We start from the raw sequence: 7437 nt of genomic DNA on the forward strand, positions 1-7437 counted from the left end.
GGTTATTTTCAAGTGCCATGATTGTATTTTAAAAAGACCGGTCCAGTTCTACTGGACTCTTTAGTAAATAAAAGTGCTCTTTAATGCTGGAGTTAGCTGTGTTTGTTTTACTTATCCAACCATTGTATCACAATCAAAGTTTTGAAGGATTAACGTGTTTCGTGGCAACTTTGTCTTACCTGCAGCGCATGTTACAGTAAATGAAAGAAACAGGATTAAAGGAGAAAGCTTGCATTATTCTTCACATTTCTCGCTTTCAACAAGTTCCATAAAACACCCCAAAAACTAAAAAAAACATATTTCATGCACGACTTCCTCAATTGAGAAAATAATGTATTTTTTTCTCGCTTGAGGTGTTTTTTGGATTTGATGCACCAAATGGGCTATGGAAACGCTTTCGCCGAATAAATTCTGACATTGCGAACGTTTAACTCGCATGACTTTCAGTGTTTCTACGTTCGACCATGAAACATGTTCAACACTAGCTGACATAGGAGAACACATTTGCACAAATTCCTAAAGATCTCTCTCCATTTTCCTCTTGTAAGTTCGTAAGTGGATCAGATAGCTGAGCTACTCTGTTTGCTGGCAGGTCACCGACATAAAACCCTTAAACTCAGCTCTGGCCGGGTTCATTCGCTCCAAGCAGTTGATGGAGACACGAATAATTTGTTTTCCTTTCTACCGAAGAAATACATCTTTAAAAATGGAATACACATTTCCTACTTATTTGCAGCACCAGGGATGGTGGATGGACTCAAACTAAACTAAAGAGCCCAGGTTTTTGTCACCCAGTTTGATTAATAATAATAATAATAATAATAATCTGTTTTATTGCTGTCTCACATTTGCTTTCATTGTGACATCAACTTTCCCTTTTAGCCAAGCGTAAACACTTATTTTCTATATTTGGAGCTGTGTTTTCATTTTGTATTTTTCTTTTTAAATGTGTAAATTGAAAACAATAAAACCGGATGGAAACCCACTTCCTGTGTCCTCACAGTTCTAAAACCTTTGTGACATATCAACCAGTATCGCACTGCACTGTGTGTATGTTTCAACGTGTTGTATCATACCTCACATTAGCTGTTATCATTCCTAGTTTCTTTTCTTCTATTTTTTTACATATAATTAGCATAAAGGCCTGCTGGTCATAGAACCAACCAACTGTGTTGACAGGATATATAATGAAACATTCTCAGAGAACAACAGTTCAATCAACTGCTTGGATGGCGTCTGCTCCCGACTTTCTTATCTTCGGGTCTCTGTGAGTAAAGTTTCCTGAGCTCAGCGTGAGAGCATTGACTTGCCCGAGGTTTATTTTACACCACCAGCTGAAGCAGATAATCTGTGTCACAGCGGGGCCTTGTTTCAGTTTCTTTTCCTTGTTGTTTTGTCACCAGCTTGATGTTCTTTCTGGCTGCGTTTTCTCTGCTGAGTTCATTAGACTCAGTGTTAACACCTGTGTTGATTAATTATTGGTGGCACCTGTGTTCAGAGCCTCTGCTGTTTGCTCTCTGCTTTGCTCTGACTCTAATGTTGGAGAGGTCTGAGTGGGCATCTGTGTCTGTAATGTACTGCTTATGAATGATTAGCTAGCCTGCCTAGCTGCAGGGATTTCATTTCCCACAGTTTCTGTCATTTGCCTCACTTTTGTAAGAAAGACGATTAACTAATGTTTCACCCTTTACTCCAACTCCATTCATCTTTCCAATGATCTTTTCAAATGTCTCTATTTTTGCTGTTTGATGTTGTCTTTGAAAAAGCATTTCCTTCTCAATATAGCGCTGCACCACATTGCTTGTTTGTATCCTGCATGAGACTGTGAGCAAAGCTGGCACGTTTGTTATGTGAGCTTATGTATCCCAAGCATGCGTGTTAATGTATCGGCACATTGCTTCTGATAATTAAGCCTTTGTTTATGTGTGTGAGGTGCATAAATGTAATGGAAATTCATATCAATGTGCTTATGTGACCACATCAACAATCTGAACATGCATTCTATGGCACTGAGGCATTACAAAATGTATTGTTTCTTATTACACCGATAATTGTAAGTGTGGGAGCAGTGAAGTTAGACAACAAACAATAGCACACTTCATCATTGCTCTGCTCGTATCGCTAAGACTTGATGGCGTCGCCTTCTTTCAATATTCCAAATGCTTACCCCAAACTCTCTAAAATCATATAAAAGTAAAGGAAGCAAAAATACACCTTAAAAAACAATATTTATTCTATTTATTTTCTCTGGCTTTAGGGCAACTGAACATGAAATATTAACACCTCATGAATGTAAATGTCTGAGGAGACAAACACAGCAATATAAATATTCATCTAGAGTTATGTTTCTACCCACCTGGCAGAAAACTACAGGAGTCATAAAACCTTCACATTTAGGTATCACGCATTTCTGTCGGTGGCGATTTCTCCAACTTCGTGAAATGAACTTCAAACGTGTAAAAAAAAGAAAAAAAAGAAAAATGGCTGCAACACTTTCCTCGCTGGTTGTAGCATTGAAACTGCTCTAAATTATACATAACAAAAGTAGATACATGTATTAGAAATACAGGATCAAAAGGCTATCACTTGTTATCATGTAAGAAGACTTAAAATTTCATATAAAAAGGATTTTTTTTCCTGGAATTTTCCCTCTACTTTTCGCTCTGTTTTTGACCTCCCCCAACTCCTGAGAGAAACATCTGTCTCTTTTATCGTCTCTTCAAGACTTTGAGTCTCTGATAATGCCACACCTCTTCACGCAAACACATCTCATCTCATCTGGGAAACATATTACAATAAAAAGATAGAACTTGATGATGACATCTGTGAATGCTCTCCCTCGCTGCTCACTGTGACAACACACTCTTTCCTGTTTACAGAACTGTATCTTGTGTCAATTCATGTGTGAGATTTCCATTGAGATTTCCTTCTCTCTGTTTTGCCTTCATGTATTACTTGTGTATGAGTTGATGTGGCTGAAAGAATCGACAACCATTATTTCTGAAACTTTTTCCCACCTTTTGCAGTGGGCCTGATTATTTTCTGACTTTCCTGCGATGTCAGATTTTAAGTTATCTGCGTCACATTGGCCGTACAAAACATTTTCCCAATTGTTTATAAATGGGTTATTGGTTATTGGTTAACATTTTTGATCGCTCATTTTAACGGTGAAACTGAAAGGTTTCCTTCTAAATCAATAGTACTGTAGTATATCTGTTTTGATGTACAGCCCTGCCTACAGCTGCCTGTGTATGCACAGTACAATGTACCTGCAGCATTAATATTTTTTATGCAGGTCTTTTACCCTGAGCATTCTTTGCTTTCATGCCATTAATCAGTTTTCTTTTTATAGAGCATGTTAAGTTTGGAAGTCTAGAGTATTTCATTAAATTCAGTCATGATTGAAACCACAGTTTTGTGAATGGTTTCGTTTGTGCATGTATTGAATAAATGGCTCATTAAATCTCTTCAGACTCTTGTCAATAGTTGTCTAGCTTCTCAGTGTGATTGATCTTCTTCCCTCTTACGTCTTAGGTCCTTATCTCTGATGAGAGCCCCGCTCATTCACAACAACAACACAAGTGATCACTAAAAGCTGAGGACCTACAATCTTATGATGTTGGATACGTTCGATTGCGATGTTTCTGGATAAAAAATACATCACAATCATCTCTCAATTTGCAGAATCTCTGCACATTTAAAACGTTGGGCTTGTTGTGCTTTTGTAACATGCTAGCCTTTTTCCTTGTTGCTGTTTCCCAAGAGGCCAACGGCTATTTCAAATTTCCCAACAGGCCAAACCTTTTTGCAAACCAATTAAAGTTACAGGAGTTTATTCATGCTTGAATTTCCTGCGTAGGAAGATGGATCTAAAGCTGCTTCCTCATTTGGCCTCAGTGATTGGTTTCTCTTGTGCATGAATGCTCATGAATCCCTCTGGAACAGCTGCTCTTATAGCAGTATTTGTGTCTTCTGTCTATTCTTCGGCATAAACAGGGCAGAGGAGGTGTAACCTGCTACAGTAAGTCAAAGGTACCTACAATTAACTCTACAGTGAAGGAATAAAGTGGAAAGAACAGGAAACAATAGTCCTTTAAATATCCAAGGGTGCATGTCAACAGCTCACCATCGGCCTCATGTCAGCAAAGCACAGACTGACATCATTCACGATGGCTGTAAGAGCACAGATACTGGGGCCTGCTGCTGTTGCTGCTTACTTAGATATCTAAATGTAATGGAGCTGCAGAATCATTTATATTCAATATTATCAGTCATAATTGTCCAAAGTTTAAATATAGGCTACCAGCGTCTCTTGAGCTATAATTGTGTTTGAAGCAATTATTTCTCGGTAAACAGTGGCTGGTTGGAGCAGTCTTTTATCATTTAGCAATACTGTATTCATAGATACCTATTTCTATCATTGTTGTTTACGGTTATTCAGTTAGACTAAAACGAAGCTGCAGCCTTTTCCAGCATATTTGCGCCGGCAGACAATTTTGAACTGTCTTTGTGGTTTTGGGAGAAAACTGAAACCAAACGGCTGCAAATAGACCTCCCTGCAGTAGCCGAGAAGGACCTGCTTATTTCATGTATTTCATGTTTTAAGGGGACTTCGGAAACATGCAGTGCAGCTGCTCACAATATATAAAATCACAGACAGAATTCTATCAATAATATTGCAGGTTGTACCAAATTGAGTCAAAAACAGAGTCTGCAGGTTCGCTCATCCATTAATACTTCACCTTCCAGACAAAAGGACATCTGCTCAACTTGTAGAAGATATATGAACAGTGACAACTGCTCTGACTGTCGTGACTCAGTGACCTCCCCATCAGCTTTGACGGCTCTCTGCTCAGACTGAACAGAGTCACAGCCCAGCTGTTAGACTGGGACAAGAACACAGGAGACACACGGGCACACGAACAAATAAAGTAATTAATTAACCTAAAAACGTATGACAAAGGGTCAACCAAAGTTATGGTAATAATCTGTAAGGTCAGTAGTGTAAGGAGTGGAAGAGTGAGGCCTTTATTTGTGGTGTGAAAGCTCAGTGCGATCGACTTTGCTTTTCCAGAAAATAATGCTTTTTTTTAGCTGCCTAGTACTCATGACAAAAACAACAAAAATACACTGGCGTGCAAATTATTCACATGAAAAAAAGAATCCTTGGTGTGTAAAGGCCTTCTCCAGATGGTAACATCTGTATCTTACTACTACTACTACAGGCTCCACTGTGTTCTTCAGCTAGTCGCTAACTTTGTCGAGGATAGAGGAAACCCGCAGCAGAGGCAAAGTTACATTTACATTACATTTTGTGCAGGTTTATAAGTTTTCACTCATTCATGGCTTCAGAATGATATCATTTACAATTCTTCATTTTCATCTTAATTGTTTCCTTTTGACTATTATTGGAAAATCTTCTTTCAATCTATTTCAAAGAGATAGTGGTAGCACCAAAAAGGAAGTTCCCAATACATGTCAAGGGCACTGAAGTACCCTGTCTGTGCCACGCTGTCCAATCACAAATGTGTCTAATGAAGTAGAAATGTCTCCAGACCTGATTGTGTGAAGACCACTTCAATGCCTCGGGCAAAGACCCCCTGCTGCACAGCCTCCCGGAGGAGCTTCAACCTCTCTTAGAACCTGCAAGATTTTGAGGTGAAATCAGTGAAACACTACTTCATATGCCATCAGCCCTGATAGGAGTGTATAATGAAGGCAATTATTTCTTATTCCAGAAGTACATTTGGAAACTTTTTTTTTAATATCTTTTGGCATATCTGTTACATACTGAAAATAATAATCAAGCTATGTTGAAAGACAAATGGTGCGGTTGCTCTCATTGGTATTCATTCAGGACACCTTTTCTAACTCTATGTATTCATGGTCCACAGGGAGCACTGAAGCAGTAAAGGTCAGGTTGTCATTCATCCTGTCAGCGTGAAAGGATATCCTATCTGCAACACCCTGGAGCCGACAGAAAAGAGGTTATATTCAGGGAAAGGTTCAACTTTAAATCCGTCCCCTTTAGACTTTGAGGCTTAGTGTTGTTATTTCGCGGTTGATTTTAATGAGGGGTTTGTTTAATGCATGTATATTTTGTTTTAAAAGAAGCAGAGCTGAATATCCAACTTGCGACATCAACTGATTTGGACTGTAGCTCCTTCTTCACAGTAAAATTTAACTAATATTAGTTAATCTAATCTCTGAAAATAATTTCATTGATTCTTTTTAAAAGGAACAGTTTGTGCGATGTGCTTCTTTGCTTTCTTGCCAAGAGTGAGAAGATCAATACCACTCGTGTGTCTGTGCATTGAGTGTGAAGCTGAAGCTAGAAGGCATAAACATCAGGAGGAGGGAGAAACAAGTAACCTGGCTCTGTCCAAAGAAAAAGAGAAAGAAAAATGACGACCGACACTAAGATCACCTATTAGCACTCATCTATATTTAAATAGAAATGTAAAAGCAATAATGAACACTGGGGCTCTGGTTGAATAGTTGTTTTTGTGGCATGAAATGACCTCCATGTGAAGCTACATGTGAAAGGCAGACGCGATAAGAGCTGGTCAAATTACCTTAATGCTTAGTTAAGGTGCTTCAATGCTTCCTTTCTTATCTCCTATGTGCTTAATGATGGAAAAATACATCCCATAATTCCCTATGGCAGTTTCTCCTTCACATCGTTGACCTCATGGTACATCTTTATTTTCACTATTCGATCGGTTTCGGCCCTTGGAAACCGAAAGGTAATTACTCCTGGAAGTCTCTGCCTCTGGGACTGAGCCAATATATAGTTACACAAAAGACCACAAATTGATTTTTTTCCAGTGCACAGAATAAACAAACAATAAAAGACAACTTTTGTCCACACTAGAACAAATGGATTGGCATGAAATATTGTCCAGAAATTAATGAATGGGCACTTGTCTTCACATTATACAATACATACAAAGACTGAACAAAGCCAGGCTGAAAACTGATGTGAGGATTTAGCACGAGGAACTGCTCGTGCAGTTTACAGATCTTCTTGCATTGCATGGTCTTGCAACATTGGATGGAGACAGGCTTGCTGTCTCACCCTGCTCTCACTGTTTAAACTCAGCTAAGATAATTGCCATTGAGTGGTATCACTCTTCCAATCAAAGTGTCAGTGAGAAAGTGCAGAAGTGCATGTTGTACCATCCCTCTAAAGCTTTATTGTCAAGACAAGACAGATACCGGTGAGTATTGAGTGAATTTTCCAAGAGCCCCGCATGCCCATCCTTTTCATGTTTCTACCGTGACAAAAGTCCTATTCAGCTGAGGTCGTTAATAGACCTAGCTGGGTTCCACATGCTAACAAGCCAGTAAATGGGTGTAACAATGGACGTCTCACAATGCGGAGAGCATTTACAAAACCAATACTCTCTCACTAATCAATGGTGTGTTTTGTGTACA

This window comes from Clinocottus analis, unplaced genomic scaffold, assembly GCF_023055335.1.
Source record: "Clinocottus analis isolate CAN_PGR_092001 unplaced genomic scaffold, fCliAna1.0.p SCAF_15, whole genome shotgun sequence".
Lineage (NCBI taxonomy): Eukaryota > Metazoa > Chordata > Actinopteri > Perciformes > Cottidae > Clinocottus > Clinocottus analis.